Source organism: Prionailurus bengalensis, chromosome D1 (genome assembly GCF_016509475.1).
Source record: "Prionailurus bengalensis isolate Pbe53 chromosome D1, Fcat_Pben_1.1_paternal_pri, whole genome shotgun sequence".
In the NCBI taxonomy this organism is placed as follows: domain Eukaryota; kingdom Metazoa; phylum Chordata; class Mammalia; order Carnivora; family Felidae; genus Prionailurus; species Prionailurus bengalensis.
Window position 1 is genome coordinate 90,496,849 of NC_057346.1, and position 16,689 is coordinate 90,513,537.

Genomic DNA, 16,689 nt, shown 5'->3' on the forward strand with positions numbered 1-16,689 from the left:
GTGGACTTAGTATCTTACGCAGCTGCTTGTTTGTATCTTGTCTTCAAAATGTGCATCTGATCATAGTACCCTCTCTGCTTAAAGCTCTGCAGTGACTTTCCACTGGCCTCAGAATAAAGGCCAAACTCCTTGCACGGCCTCCCTAAACCAGCCTGATCTGGTCCCTGCCAACTTTCGACCTTACTCTCTTTGGTTGAGGAGCTCCGGCCAGTATTTACTGCCTTTAGCCCCTCTAGCACATCAGCAGGGCTTCATTCACTGTTTCCCTCCGCTTGGAACACGTTACCCTCACTCTTTGCCTAGTGAACCACCGTATCCTTCAGCTCTGGTTCATCCTGACTCCTCAGCTTAGGGCAAATTCCTCATTTGTTTTACACTTACCTTTCCTAGATGGTGCCTCTCAAGGTTTGTAATTTTATATTTGTGTGACAACATGATCACAACCTTTCGCACACGCTAGACTGTGAGCTCCTTTCTGTTCACCTCTGTATATGAGTACCTAACAAGGCTGAGCGAGCTAAATACACTTTTACCGAGTGTGTAAACGAATGAATGAATGCACTTTATCCAGTGCTGTTGCTCGAAGTGAAGTCCCTGAGGAGAAGTTTTGTAGTTTCACTGAGCCCTGATTACCTTTGTTAGGTGTCGATTTGAAAAGGCTTAATAGTATTTTCTTCGGTCGTTTGCTCTGTACGTCCACCCTAAATGATCACTTGAGTCGCCATCGATGTGTTGAGGGGAGATCTTTCCATAAATGTCTGCTTGGGTGGCAGGGGGTATGTGTATGGGGGAGGTGATGTGAAATGAGTAAAGTTTGTGGAAATAAAAGTTACTGTACAGTTCATTACCTCCCGTCTCCTGGGGTAGGGGTGGGAGTTCGGGGGAATTGGAACTGAGGGTAGGAACAGGGGTGGTGGGCAGAGGGCTTGGGGGAGGGCAGCAATACATGCTGTCATATATTTACATTGTTCCTTTAACTGGGGAGGTGAGGCTCTGTTGACCCACTTGAGGGACAAAGTATTCTCAAGTACGTGGTATTTATTTAGAATGCAGATACAGTATGGTCTGCTTCAGTGGGAGCCTTGACAGCATAATTATAGGATATTAGATATTAATAGATTCAGAAAAACAGGTTCTTTGTAGTGCAACTGTGGTCAGCCAACTGTATAATAAGCAAAAGTGAAAATCACTTTCCTCACAAATGTTTTCTGATTCAAAGTTCCCTTGATTCACAAAGTTTTCCCACAGTTAATCCAATTAGTGGATTTTCTTATAATTTTGAAGTGGAAATGCTCTGCCTTAATCTTGCATACACCCCAAAACATAGTCAAAGAATAACCAGAAGACTTGAGATACAAACAGAGGATGCGCAGGGAGCTGGGAGCTGGGGACGTGGCCATGTGCTTCTTGGTGCAAACGCCAGTCTGGAAACGCCTTCCGGGGGGTGCTACATGAGCTACCTCGGACCCAGTGCGTCCCAGGCGTGTCTCGTTTTGTACCTCTGTGACCATTTTTGCCGTATCTGCCTGCCAGCCAGGCCTTGCGTACTTAATAAGATGGATTCTATTTTCCAAACTTAAAGGGATTTTTCTGTTTGGCTCTTTGCTGTATCCCCTCATTGGCTAATACAGTGCCCGGTAGGTTCTCAAAGGGTGTTTGTTAAATGAACAGATGTCATCCTCAACAGAAAAACACGTATTTCTCTCAGCTGTGTTATCCGTGTTTGGCTATGACAACAACTAAAAATGTTCATTTGCTTCCCACGTAACACCTCTTGCAGGTCACGGCCGTTTACTATGTACCATACTTTTCTAAGCCACGGAGCAGTGATCACTGCAGGAGTGGCCTCCTTTCATCACTGACTTACTGTCTTACCAGCTAGGCAACTCCATTCTTAAAGGTTCTGTCCACCTCTGTGTGCCCAACGCCTGGCACAGTGTGAGGCACATAACAGGTATAATAAAGCAAACATCTGTGAATGAATGAGCGATTTCATGTGCACCTCTAGCACATAAACCATTATCCCCATTGTCATACAGAGGAAGAAAAAATTCAGGCACTGAGGTGTTCAGTATCTGTAAAAAAATTTCTTTTCTAATGTCTATTTATTTTTAAGAGAGACAGAGTGCGAGGGGGGAGGGACAGTGAGAGAGAGAGAGAGAGAGAGAGACAGAGTCTGAAACAGGCTCCAGGCTCCGAGCTGTCAGCACAGAGCCTGATAAAGGGCTCGAACCCACCGACCGTGATATCATGACCTGAGCCAAAGTCAGAAGCTCAACCGACTGAGCTACCCAGGTGCCCCCGACGTGTTCAGTATCTTGGCCAAGGTTGCAGAGCTGGTAACTGAAGGAGCGAGGATCTGATCTTAGGCAGCTTAACTCAGGAACTCTTCTTTTTTAAATATTATATTAGATTATTGGATATTCTCTGGTCCAGTCTGAGCCACCAACCTTGTCAATTTTAGTTAGACCAATCAAGAAGGATGTGTATTCTTAACTTTCTTAAAATTTATTTATTTATTTTGAGAGAGAGAGCCCGAGCAGGTGAGGGGCAGAGACAGAATCTTAAGCAGTCTACACAGAGCCGGATGCAGACCTGGAATTTGCAAACTATGAGATCATGACCTGAGTTGAAATCAAGAATTAGACGCTCAACTGACGGAGCCACCCAGGCACCCTTATTTTTAACTTTTTTATCATCCACTTCTTAAGATGATTTTCCCTCTAAACAGCTTTCAGAACATGCTCACTTGTGATGGTTGATGATTTTGGGCATCAACTTGACTGGGCCACTGGGTCCCTGGATATTTGGGCCAACACTAGTCTGTATGTGTCAGTGATGGTGTTTTTTGGATGAAATTAACATTGGAATTGGTAGACTGAGTAAAGCCGATTGCCTTCCTGAATGTGAGCGGGCCTCATCCAATCAGTCAAAGGCCTGAATAGAACAAAAAAGGGCTGAGTTAGAGAGAACCTGCTCTCTCTGCCTGACTGTCTTTGGGCCAGGACATTCATCTTCTCTTACTTCAGACTCACGCCGGAACCGTACCATTGGCTTTCCCAGTTTTCCAGCTTGCTGATTAGAAATACTGGGATTTCTCAACCTCCGTAACTACATAAGGCAATACATCATACATGTATAGATGATACTTACATATTCATTTTGTTACTTACCAGCTCATAAACTTCCAATATTTGTCTGATATCCCAGGATAAAGTATGAGGTCTTTGGCTTGTGTGTCAGCTAGAATTAGGTCTGCTGCATACTAAAATAGACCCTAAATAACAGTGGCTTAAATAGTACAGTTTATTTCTCTCTTGTGTAACCATTATGTATGAAACTGGTAGAGTCATCAGGGACCTTAGCTCCTTCCTCCCCCTTCCATCAGCCTTAGCAGTCAGTCTCATGATCTAAGACGTCTGCTAAGGCTCCAACCATTGTGTCCACACTCCAGAATTTGCACGTAGGACTCACCCTTAGGTCCCACCGGTCTTAACGAAATCAGAACTTAGTCACATGGTTTCAATCCAGCTACCAGGAAGGCTGAGGAGTATCGTGCATCCTGAGCAAATAAATTAGATGTTTTATTAAAAAGGAAGAAGGAAAGAGATCTGGTAATCTCCACCTTAGCCTGGCATTGAAAGGCTTTTTCAATCAAGTATCAACCCAGTTTTCCAGATTTCCTTCACCTACTAGCTGTGCGGAACACCCTGTCCCCATCAAATTCCTTTGCTCACTGTCTGTGAAACACACCTAGTACTTTGTCGCCCTGTCTCTGTTTACTCAGCCCTCTTGGAATGCCTCTTGCGTCATCTCCAAGCCACACCTTTGTTGCCCTGAGACTTCCCCCTTTCTGCTTGAATCTGAGATGGTTTCTTTTGAAGCTGAACTCTTTCAGCAATGACTATGTATTTGAATTGTTCAGGTATCCACACTCTTCTACTTCAGATGGCTCTGCTTTTGGTGACTTGAACGGCATAAGTATTTCGTTGTTGATTTTTTACACCTTTAGGTCCTGTCTCCCGCCAGCATCCCTCATTCTAGATTCTTCGAGGACAGGAGCCCCTCACACAATGAACATTCATTGGCCTCTTACCTCACATTCAAGCACTGTGCTCAGTGTTGGGGAGTTAGTGGTGAATAAGAGATGGGGCTTCTCTGCCAAGCCCTGAGACTTCCCTGAAGTCTTATTTAAAAACGTGCAAATATAGGGGCTCCTGGCTGGCTCAGTCGGAGGAACGTGTGACTCTTGACTTCTGGGTTGTGAGTTCAAGCCCCGCCTTGGGTGTAGAGATTACTAAAAGAATTTTAAAATAACCTGAAAAAAAAAATTAAAACTTGCACACGTTAAGTACTTGGCAAATTTCTGTTGTGTTGTTGAGTGATAAGAGCTGACATTTCTTTAAATGATTATTGCTTATGTTCAAAAAAGTATTATTGAGTAATGATAATTACTCAATAAAAGGCACGATGCTAGCCTTTCACATGTATTCATTTCATTTCTTTATTACAACAGCTATGAGACAGACACTGTTAACTTTTACAAATAAAAATGAAGCCCAGAGAGGTTACATTGCTTATTTAAAGTCACACAGCTCGGAAGGGGTGGAGCTAGGATTTAATTAAGGCTGCTTAATTCCAGAGCCCAGGCTCTTAGTCAATTCTGTTAAGAAGATAGCTAGAAAGTAAGGGTTATCTCATGATTTGAAGATTTTGTGGCAATATTTTAATTTTTTTTAATGTTTATTCATTTTTTGATAGAGAGAGACAGAGCGTGAGTGGGGGAGGGGCAGACAGAGAGGGAGACACCAAATCTGAAGCAGGCTCCAGCCTCTGAGCTGTCAGCACGGAGCCCGACGCGAGGCTCGAACTCACGGACCGTGAGATCATGACCTGAGCTGAAGTCAGATGCTCAACCGACTGAGCCACCCAGGCGCCCCTTGTGGCATTATTTTAAATACTCATCCACAATTTGGGTATTTACCTGTCGCCTTGTCCCAACCAGAAACTTCCCTAGGTTGGAATGCCCTTTCCCTGAGGAGGGTCCCCCAGGCTGGGAATCCTACCACTCCCCTTTGGAGTCTTAGCTGCCCACCGCAGGTCCCCTCTCTTCCCTTTTGATGATCAAATCCTACACTGTACACAATAAAAACGATTCCTCACTTTTATGTCTCATGGTCCCTAAGTTGCTTTGCTATCACCCCTTCTGCCTTGACAGGACATAAGTGAGTAGAGGCTGGAGTCTGGAAGCCTCCAGCTGAATCAGGCCCACTGACTGGTTGTGTTTTGCGCAGCCTAGTGTTTAATAATGCTTTTCACATCTGTCATCAGCATTTACAAATTAGGAGACATCATGCAAAACTGGATGTTTGGCTTCTTTGGAAAAACTGCTTCCAGTTTCTGGACACACGGTGTCTGCATGCCCACGGGCCTGGGCTGCCAGGTTCAATGAAGGCTGTGTCTTCTGAGCTGGCACAGTGTTCTCCTCCCTGTTACCCGGGCACCAACAACCAGATTGACGTTTCTTTCCAGTCTGCCGCGAATAATGCTACCCACTCGAAGCGCGGGCCCATACACACTCCCCGTCAGATGCTGCATTAAGTCCTGTACTTCCCATCACCTCCGTCACCTTGGGAAGAGGGGCTGCTACGGTGCCCCCTTTGTAGATGAGGCCATTAAGGCCCACACTAATAGCAGTGGAAGGGCTGGGACTCACCCAGGCATTCTGGCTCCAGTCTTTGCCTTTAAGCCCTCCACTGCCATCCCTCCACCTAGCATGGGGATTTGTGGCCCTGCTCTGAAGGGAGAGGAAAGCAAGAGGGGACTGGTCCCTGTCCCTCATGCAGCCTCACGCTGACACACTGGAAACACAAACCCACAGAGCTGATGTCCTATAGGAATAGCAGGCAAGCAGGGAAAGGCTCTGAACGAAGTTGGGCCTGCACCGGAGGAAATCAGGGCAGTGAAAGGAAGCCAGGTGAGTACCTGGGGGGTCTTCGAGGCCATCTCCGAGCCGGGTGTGGTGGACGGCTCTCCTGATCTCCGATTCCATCCCTCTGGGAAAATAGAGTTAATTGCTCCTATGAAGCCTCCGTCCAACTGTCACTTGAAACGTTAGCCCAGAAACAAGTGTAATCCATAGCAGTCCCGCCGCTCCCAGGGGGGTGGGGGCCGATGGAATCTGATGCCGGCCTGAGCAAGCATCTTGGCCTGCACGCTGGTGTCCTCTGTGGCATCCCAGCCTGCCTGAGCCCCCCTGGGCTTCGGAGGGAGTCCTCAGGAAGGTGAATGGAGCCTACGGCGCAGACAGGAATTGCGGGCGGCAGGTTACCTACCTGCCTGTCGGCCTCCAGAAACTCAGCCCTTTCCAAGGGCTCTGAGGCAGAGGCAGGCGGAGTGTGGCTGGTTCGACCCACCAGGGACGAGCATCTCTGCAGCTGTTCGTTGAGCACTTCTGTGTGCCAGGTGCTGTGGATGCAGAGATGGCTAAGCCTGTGGCGCAGTTAGAGTGACCGAAGGTCCGTAGTGCTCTAGAAGGTAAAGAACACAGGCCTCGCGGGGTTCACTGGGACATGTGATCACAGCGAACAGAGCCTTGAAGACCACTCATGGCTCCGGACAACTGACGTGGGCAAGTTCACCTCTGAGCCTGTTTCTTGCTGTGTAAATGGGGACGATAACACTCCTGAGTTCTTACCTCTCTAGAATGTTGTGAAGATTGTACCAGCTAATGCGGCTGAGATGCCCCCAACCCCCCATACACACACACAAGGGAAGGGCTGGAGGCTCAGCCCTTGGGCTGTGGGGACTGAGTGGCTTTGTGAGCTGCGATGCCAGTGGGGCTTTGCAGGGCGAGCGCTAGTGCTTAACGGCTCTGGAAAATCGAGGGAATTACAGAGGCTGAAGGTGGGGAAGAGAAAGAGGAGAAATAAAGAGACAACTGGAAGAGGAAAGAAATTTGGGGGTGGGGTGGAGGTGGGAGGAGAAAGAGAATGGAAAATCGTCTAAGTTACTACTGGCGGTGTGCACGGTGATTCCAAGACCGCGTGCCCCTCTTCGCCTGAGGTCTTCAGTGGAAAGACCATCGCCCGTGAATCCTCGATAAGGCACATCTTTTGGGAGGGTGCCACAGACTCAAGGTGGGCAGGCGGTGAGAGCTGAGGCCACGCCCTCAGGAAGGCCGTTGGAGTTCACGAATTGCAAGTTCTCAGCCTTGTGCGGACCACAGGGAAGGCACCACAAATGTTAGCTCCTGCCATTACTGAGATTGTTCTCACGGAGGGCCAGGTTCAGCCTACCAACCAACCTGGAAATACAAAGCTGAAAACCTGGGGGGATGGACAGGAGGAAAAAAATGGCCCCATGAGAACAAAGGGGAGTTGTGCTATAACACACCATTCCTAGAAAAGCCTAGGCGGCCACAGAGCCAACCTCAGGAAATCCCCGACCAGGCCAGCTTCCTGCAGCTCCAAGACTGCCCCTGTCCTACCTCAGTAAGACTGCAGTGGCACTCTTAACTCCCAGATGGGTTGTTTGCAGAATGAGAAGAATGTTAATTAATCCTGTTATCTGAGCTGAATGCTTTCTGGTTTAATTTCTCTGATAAAACCGCCCTGAATGGAGAGCTCTCAGAATACCAAAGGAGGCCTTTTTATGAGATTCCTGAGGTGCAGTGAGATCTGGAAGGAGTGGGGGTGGGGTGGGGAATAAACTTTCTGCCTGGGAACCTTGGGTGCAGCATCGACTCTTTCAGTGTTCTGACTGGAGACCCTTACCATACAGCCTTACCTCCCCATTAAACATGGCCATGCTTCAGAAAGCAATGGGGGACTACGAATTCATTAAAAGAAAAGAAAGAAGAAAGAAAGAAAGAAAGAAAGAAAGAAAGAAAGAAAGAAAGAAAGAAAGAAAAGAAAAGAAAGTAAAGAAGGAAGGAAGGAAGGAAGGAAAAATGGAGCACCTTGTTCAAAATCTATAAGGGAGTACATGTAGAAAATGCAAAATTCAGAATATGGTGTTAACTAGAATTTTTATTCCAGATTTAATAGTCAGTAAGTGTTGTGTGCTTACATGTGTCAGGGACTATCAGTATCGCTTTACAGGTGTTATGTCTGTGATTTATTCTGCATCACTTCAGCATAGACCGTGTGATACTTATGTATATTATCTGAAGTGACACCCCAGGGCAGCACCCCAGAGGCAGATGCCTCTGATCAGGCATCCTTGCTCCAAGAGTGGTCAGCTCGTGTTGGGTGAGAAAAGTCTAATTCCCGAAGGGGTCATTTTAAGTGCTTCAGTTATGTTTACCTCTGAGAAACGCCAAATTTATTTATTTATTTATTTATTTATTTATTTATTTATTTATTATTTATTTATTTTGCCAATTTACAAGCTAAGTGTCAGAAGTGGGTTTTCACGGGTGAAGTTAGCAACACGTACAATGGATGTTAGAAAGGGGCTCTCAGTTATTATCAGTGAGTGTTATTCGAGATCCCCTGCCTTTGTGCGAAAAGTATATAAGAATATAAGAATTCAAGTCTTGACCCCTACAGGATCCTCTATCTATTTCAAGAATTTCTTGGTTGCTTGAGATGGACTGTAAGAGTTCCACAATCCTGCCTCTTTCGAATATTTGAAAGCCCCTTTCAAATATTAAAAACAAGAGGGGCGCCTGGGTGGCTCAGTCGGTTAAGCGTCCGACTTCAGCTCAGGTCACGATCTCACAGTCTGTGAGTTCGAGCCCCGTGTCGGGCTCCGTGCTGACAGCTCAGAGCCTGGAGCCTGCTTCCCATTCTGTGTCTCCCTCTCTCTCTGCCCCTCCCCTGCTCATGCTCTGTCTTTCTCTGTCTCAAAAATAAATAAACATTTAAAAAAAAAAACCAAAAACCAAAAAACAAGACAGCCGGCCCAAAATGGAGTTTCTTAGGCCAACTGCCTCCCCCATGACCAAACCAAGACTTAACTTATTATAGTTTCAGCTCTACCCAGAAATGGAATCCTAAACGAGTCAATCGGGGATCTCCTGGTCAGTACTAGTGCTCTGCCTGACAGACCCCTGAAATCTCCTAAAGGAAAGTAACCTTGCAATAACCAATCCACTTTTTTTTTTTTTTTGGCCTAGTGTAATTTCTGTAGTCCTGCTTCCTTCTGCCTATAAAAGTTTCTCCATTTCATATAGCTCCTTGGAACCCTTTTCTATCTGCTAGATTAGATGCTGGCTGAGTTGAGTTGATTTTGCTCAAATAAACTCTTAAAATTTGTAATAGGCCCCACTTTATCTTTTAACACATGCAAGGTGGTGGGTGGTCTGAACAGCCAAAAGGGACAACAAAGAGAGACTTCAACTGGGCACATAGCACAGGTTGCAGGAGCCACGTTACTCCTGCCACTACTAAGAGGTTAGCAAATGCGGGTGGTGTAGGGGAGGACAATATTTTCCTCTATCTTATTAGGTTTATTATCTGGGGACTGTGAATTAAACTGACAAAAGACAGATTAACAGGAAAAAAGGGTTTATTTTGTATGCACAGGGGTGTGAGGACTCACAGAAAAGAATGAAAACCCCAAAAAGTGGTTAAGCGTAGGAGCTTATATACCCCCCCTTTTTTTAAGAGAGAGAGAGAACATGGGCAGGAGAGAGGAGTAGAGGGAGAGAGAGAGAGAGAGAGAGAGAGAGAGAGAGAGAGAGAGAAAGGATCTTAAGGAGGCTCCATGGATGATCGCACAACCCAGGGATCATGACCTGAGCTGAAATCAAGAGTCAGATGCTCACTCAACCAAGCCAACCAGGTGTCCCTTCACATACCATTTTTAAAAAGGGTGGTAAGCTATGGGGAGATGATAAGACAAAGGAAAGAGGATTTGAACTTCTAGAAGTGGCTAATTGTGCAAAGGTAAACAAACATATGGGTGGCACGAAGGGAAGACAATGATTGTTTAGGAAGGTTTGCAATGCACGTTCAAGTTTTACAAAAATTCTGCGACACAGGCACCGTCATGACCTCCACTTACTGCTGAGGGAACAGGTCTACAGAGATTGAGTCACTCGGCTAAGGACACAGAGTCAGATATAAATCGGGTCATTTGATTCAAAAGCCTGTGTGCTTTCCACCACGCAAAAATAAGATTTATGATTTTTTCTCGATTTTACACATATCACCCGCTCACAGGAATATTGGGAAGCATACGAATGTGAAAGATAGCTAATTGTACCACTTATGCACATTTAGTTGAGATTGTACAGTGCTCATAGTTTTGCGTCCTGCATACTTAACATGTTCTAAATATTTCTTCATATCATTAACAATTAGTCATTCAAGTCATTTTTAAGGCAACCACAATATCCCATCCTATGACTGTGTCACATCACCCGTTGTCAGACATGTAACTTTGTTCTGATTTTTTACACCATCAAGGGCAAGATGGCCATCTACGGAGATAATCTCTCATTTACATTTCTTACTATGTCTTGGCGGGGGAGCAGATTCCTGGGAAGGAAATTTCTGGGTTAAAGGGCAAGAATGTTTAATGGACATTACGAGGCATTAAAATAGCACACTTTGCCTTTGTAAATAAGGATTACTTTCTAAGACTCAGTTTAAAAATCAAGGTAAAATGGTGAGCATTTTGGCTAAGAACGACTAACCGGCCATCAGGTTTATTTAGTACTACTTTTCTAACCAGTAGGGGGCAGCACAAACAAATACCAGCGGAGAGTCTCCTTGGCCATGAATTTGACATTTGTGTGGCATTTGTCGCCAAACTTCCTTTGTTAAATTTAGGAACAACAAAGCCACCAAATTTACAAGCAAGAGCCAGAAAGGAAAATCTAGTTTACTTGAAAGATTTGCAGCTTTCAGGAATGTTCCAGAAGATTGATACAGATGGCAAAGGGCTGGAGGGAAAAGGCTCTTTCTGAGACATAGGCTTGCACGGAAGGCTAGGAAAGCAGGTCAGGGTGGGAGCAGCAGCATGAAGAATGGTTCTTGTCAGTGGAGCTGGTCAGTGGGCATTTCACGCCAGGCAAGAGGTGCCTGCAGGCTGGGAAGTGAGTTTATCTTGCCCAACAGGATAGCCAGAGGAAGAAGGAGGCACGTGACCGCCAGCCTTTGGAACAGCAGGCACAAGGTCAGTGATGCAAGGAAGGAAGAGTTAATGAATCACAGAGAAATTTGCTGTGTCAAACTGATGACAAGGGGTGGGTAAGCGTCAGTAAGAAATGGAGTGCAATGTACCTGGGGCCGGGGTTGTTAACCTAGGCATTGTGTGCCGTGGACAGCATCTTCAGGAATTCTGTGCATACTCTGAATTTTTGCCGGATTTATACAGAAAGACACACAGGTTTTTCCAGGGGTGGGGAGGGGATGAATCTCTAGCTTGAGGGAGTCTACAACCTCCCCCCAAAATTAGGAACAAGTGATCTGTGTGTATTCCCTCCATTTCTAGGATCAAAGGCAACTCTCTCCCCAGAGCCAAACTTCTTCTGCCCTGTTCCAAAGGGACATCTCACCCTGCAAGTGGCAGAATAGCCTGCCTGGATGGAGCGGTGGAGTCCCCCGGGCTAACACGTGGGTTGTGATGGAGGCTTAGCAGGAGGGTGGCTGCATCAGGGGACAGAGACTAATGCTCAGGGAGAAGTTCTATGGCACAGCAGAAAGCAGGGAGCGTCCAGGTGAATCTATCAGGGCATTATTTCTGTTTAGAGACATTCTCTCTCTTCTAAAAGTTCAATTCCTCCCCCCGGAGCCTGGCAGTCCCCAGGGCTGTTTACAACTGTTGCTGGAAGAGGCTTATTGGCTCAGTAGGAGTTTCATGCCGGAGCCCAGTGATCTCTTTGTCATAGCCAGATTCTTCTGAAGGATTAAAAAAATAGGTGCTTGTTATGGCATTGTCCAAAGTGGCAGAAATCTGAGCACAATCTGAGGGTTCACCAATGGTGCTACTGCTGTGATCTGCTTTTCACCCACATTTTACTTCTGGCCAAGGTGCAGGTTTTCCACACCAAGCAATTCTCTAGCTCTGTGGACACCAACGAGGTGCCCTACACGGCAATTGAAGCCTGACACTAATTACCCAGAGTTAGTCCGGATCACACAGGGTAAGCGCCCGGTCCCAAAAGACTGCCCCCCTCACTTCAGATGCCAATCACAAGTAATGGTTGACCTACCACTTTGCCCACACTTCCGTCTGATCTGGCTACGGATTGGGGGTTCCCGGGACACACTCTTCAGGTTTGATAATTTGCTATAAGGACTCACAGAATCCAGGAAAACATGTTAATTGCAGCTACCAGTGTATTATAAACAATATTATAAAGGCTACAAATGAACAGCCAGATGAAGTGCCTAGGGCCAGGTCTGGAGGGATCCTGAACACATTAGTCTCTGTTCCCATGGAGTTTGGGGTACATCGCTCTCCTGGGAGTTTGGGGTGCATGGATGTGCTTACCAGCCCAAATAGTCTCCAAGCTCCTTAATATGGGGTTTTTATGGAGGTTCCTAGACATAGGCACAATTGATAGAATCATTTGCCAGTGATTAATTCAGTCCCCAGCTTCCCTCCCCTCCGTGGAGGTGGGGTTGGGGGTGGGAACAGGGTTGAAAGTTTCAAGCTTCAAATAACAGGGTTGGTTCCTCTGGCAACCAGCCCCCGCTTCCTGAAATTATCTAGGGGCCCACTAAGGGTCACCTCATTAGCATAAACTCAGGTAATGCCAGGGTGCCTCTGTGGCTGAGTCAGTTGAGCATCTGACTCTTGATTTCAGCTCCAGTCATGACCCCAGGGTTGTGGGATTTAGCCCCACATTGGTCTCCTCACTGAGCGTGAGCCTGCTTAAGATTCTCTCTCTCCCTCTAACCCCTCCCTCAGCTCGTGCGCACTCTCTCTTTCTGAAATAAAAGAAAAAGAAAAAGACTTTGTGATGAATAATAAAAATGCTCCTCTCAGCCCATTACTCAGGAAATTCCAAGAGTTTTATTTATTTATTAAAAAAAATGTTTTAATGTTTATTCATTTTTGAGAGAAAGGGGGAGAGAGAGCGAGCGAGAGAGAGAGAGAGCGAGAGCGTGCTCCAGCCGGGGAGGGGCTGAAAGAGTGGGAGACACAGAAGCCAAAGCAGGCTCCAGGCTCTGAGCTGTCAGCACACAGCCCGATGCAGGGCTCCAACTCATGAACCTTGAGATCGTGATCTGAGACGAAGTTGGACACTTAACCGACTGAGCCACCCAGCACTCCCCAAGGGTTTTAGAAGCTCTGTGCCAGGAACCAGGGAGGAAGACAAAATATATATTTCTTAATATATCACAAGAGCACAAAATAATGAAGTTATAGAACAAGTTTATCTGCATTATGAAATATTAGATAGCTTTTTAAAAAAATGTAAGATCTATATGCTGTGACCTATGAAGTAAGTGTTCATGACATTTTCTTAAGTGAAAGGTTGGAGTGTAGTATATAAGGCAGAGAAGGGCAAACATTTTCTGTAAAGGGCCAAATAGCAAATATTTCAGGCTCTGCCATTGCAGTGCAAAAGCAGCTGTAGACCATATGTAACCAAATAGGCTTGTCTGTGTTTCAATAAAACTTTATTTATAAAAGCAGGCAGTGAGTCAGAGCAGTCACGGTTCACCATGATTTGCTGACACTTGACACAGGGTCTTTGAAAAGGGTTTTTTGAAAAGAACCCTTGTATGTTCTGTACATGTTTTGTAAAGATAGGCTCCAAACTGTTAATACCGGTCACCTTGAAGGGAAAAGTGGTGAAATGGGGAGCAGGAAAATTATTCATTTTTTTCTTTATTCGGTTCTCTTTTGTGTGACTTGAAATGGAACACATGTATTGCTTTTGGAATTTCTTTTTCAGATTCCTAAAATGACATAACAAAGCATTTGGATTTTTCAACTGTACGGGAGTGCCTCTGCCCGTATCATCTTGGAATAGTTTTGATTTGATTCAAAGAGGTTTTAGTTGACCGCAAGCTCCAGACAAACTTGCAATTTCTTAAACCTAGTGCAGTTTGAAAAGGGATAATGAAAATGTGATTTTATGATAAATAAAGGAGACGGTCTCAATGTTCTTTGTACCAGGCAAGTCACATGCAGGGCTATCTTTTGAGTTTGGGATGCTGGGTTGTAAGGCAGGTATGGACAATCTAGATTATTGCTTGGAGACAGAGCCGGGAAAGGTGCAGGGTGTGGAAGTTCTGTGAAGAGGAGCACGGTTAGCCTGGAGAAGAGTGCATGGGCATGGGGGAGGCGATAACCTTCACCTAGTGGAGAGTGGAAAGGACCCGCTCACCCAAGCTCCAGCATCTGTACCTGAACCACTGTGACCCATCATCTCCTGTCAAGCAGAGGAGGGTCCAGCCACCAGGGGTACTGAGTGAGGGCAGGCTAGATGTTTCTTACGTGGCCCTTCCTGACGTACTTCGGAACATGCTGGCCTCTGCAGCACTGGGGGTTAGCCGCCATGGTGGTTCAGCACTTGAGCTTTGGGGTAGAAAGACCTGGGTTTGCAGTTGGCCTTGCCTGTGGAGGGCCCAGCCACCTTGTGGAAAGTTTCTGAACTTCTCTGAGCCTTTGATTTTCTGCTGTAAAGGAGAAAGAGTTAATAATAATAATGATAATGATGATGATGATAATAATAATAATAATAATAATACCTATTTCATAGGGTTACCATGAGAACCAAATGAGTCAATACACAGCATTTCCCATGATGCCTGACACAACAAATAAGTGCTTACTAACTGTTAATAGTTTGTTGTCATGGTTATTATTGCTCGGGTTGTTACTACGACAACTGCCAGATTACTTTTAGTTTCCTCCTGAAGTTGTGTTTGACAGGCCTGCCTCCTTAACCTTACAGCTTTTTACCCCACACTCCATGGTCTTCTTTGGCAAAATCAAGCTGATTAGCGCTTGGCTGCTTGGCTTTCTCTGGGTCTCAGTCTTCTCATCTAGAAAAGAGATTTCATCGTACTGTTGTGCCTCTCCGGTAAGGCAGGCGATTATGAAAGATGCCAGGGATATGTACCCAGAGAGCACAGAGAAGGTGGCAGAACACCCAAAGCCTGGAGCTCCGCACCTCACCTTTCTGCACACCACGCTCCTGCTCTTCTGATCACGTAGGTTTCTTCCTTTACAGAACATACGGGCACTTCTGTCCGTGTGCCCATCTGGGCTGGTAATGTTCTGACATACTCCTGGTGTCATTAAAGCATCATTTCCCATGTATGCGTCACAGCCACAGCTGAAAGCAGGAGCTTGGAGAGCTGGGATCTGTCCTATGTATTCTCAAGTGATAACTATTAATAAGAGATGTATTAAAAACTAGTAATAGATGCTGAACTCAAGGAGATTGCTGTGCATCAGATATGGGCCTAGATGCCTTCACATCGAATTAAAATTTAATAATATCACAGCACCCTGCAAGGCAGCTACCAATGTTCCCGCTTCATTGATGAAAAACGGGGTTCAGGAAAGTACTTAAGCAGCTTCAGTGATTAAGTACCGTCCGAGCACATTAAGAGGCAGACTCTTTCTTTCTCTTTCAGTGCTACACAGAGCATCGGTACACAGTAGATGCAGGGTGAACAGGAAGGAAAGTACCTTCAGTGCCCCTCTCTGATGAATCGGAGATTTTAAAAATTGTTCTTTCTTTTTTTTTAATTGTTCGAGTTTATTTATTTATTTTGAGAGACAGAGAGTGAGCAAGCGAGGGGCAGAGAGAGAGAGAGAGGGATAGAGAGAATCCCAAGCAGGCTCCACACCATCAGCATGGAGCCCGATGCTGGGCTCAAACGCACAAACTGTGAGATCATGAGCTTGGCTGAAACCAAGAGTCAAACGCTTAACCGACTAAGCCACCCAGGGGCCACTAAAAGTTGTTGCTTCTAAAAGCATTCGAGTTAAAGTGAACACACACACACACATACACACACACACACACACACACACACACTGTGTGAGTGTGCACTTGGCCCTTTCTGGCATCTGTTTCTCAAACAGGCGGAGAGCTCACCGGGAACTGAGCCAGGGGCAGTGAGGGAGGGGAAGCAGGAGGCCCCAGCAGGGCCCAGGTTTCCTGCAGGGAAATCCAGGGGCTGAGTGTCCCTGCTTCCTTCTGGCCAATTGTTCGTGGGAAGGAAGGCTAGGGCCTCCTGTTCTTTCTCCAGAATCCCATGATGCCCGCTCTTAAGCAAGCAAGAAGAAGTCACCCCCTCACCCTGCCCCAGAGCTCTCCACATCTTCCCCTACTTAGGGGGCTGTGGGGATGGGGTGCAGCTTCCTTCATTTCTTCCTTGATGGCAAGGACATGAAGCTTTAGCCTATCATTTTCTTAACAGCTCATTTTCTGAACCCTACAGCACCTAAGGCATCTTGGGGTGGCCCAGATGTAACTGGGCTCATTCTTTCCTCCAATAATCGAAAAAAAAATACTCTGAGACCTGCCCATCCGCACAGAGGACTCAGCAAAGGAGAGAGACCAGCACCATCTTGGATCGCCTGCCGCCTGCCTCCTCCCCATCACCTCTAGCCCCATCCTCACTGATGCTGGGGGCTTCCTTCAGCTCTGTGCACCACTTGGCCCCCAGGGTAAGGAAGGTTCATGTAGTTCTCCCTCAGTTTTACTTCCTGTATTTTTCTGGGCTAACAGACTTACATCACAAAGCAAACACACTCATCTGA

The 16,689-nt window shown here is 46.1% G+C and overlaps 1 long non-coding RNA gene across 1 annotated transcript in view; it reads left to right on the forward strand.

Annotated features, from left to right (window-relative positions):
- Window positions 1-16,456, forward strand: part of LOC122483710 — a 51,880-nt gene extending 35,424 nt beyond the window's left edge. Inside the window, exon 2 of the long non-coding RNA XR_006297454.1 lies at window positions 16,368-16,456. This is a non-coding gene — a long non-coding RNA (uncharacterized LOC122483710). The remainder of the gene's footprint in view (window positions 1-16,367) is intronic.
- Window positions 16,457-16,689: the final 233 nt, after the last annotated feature.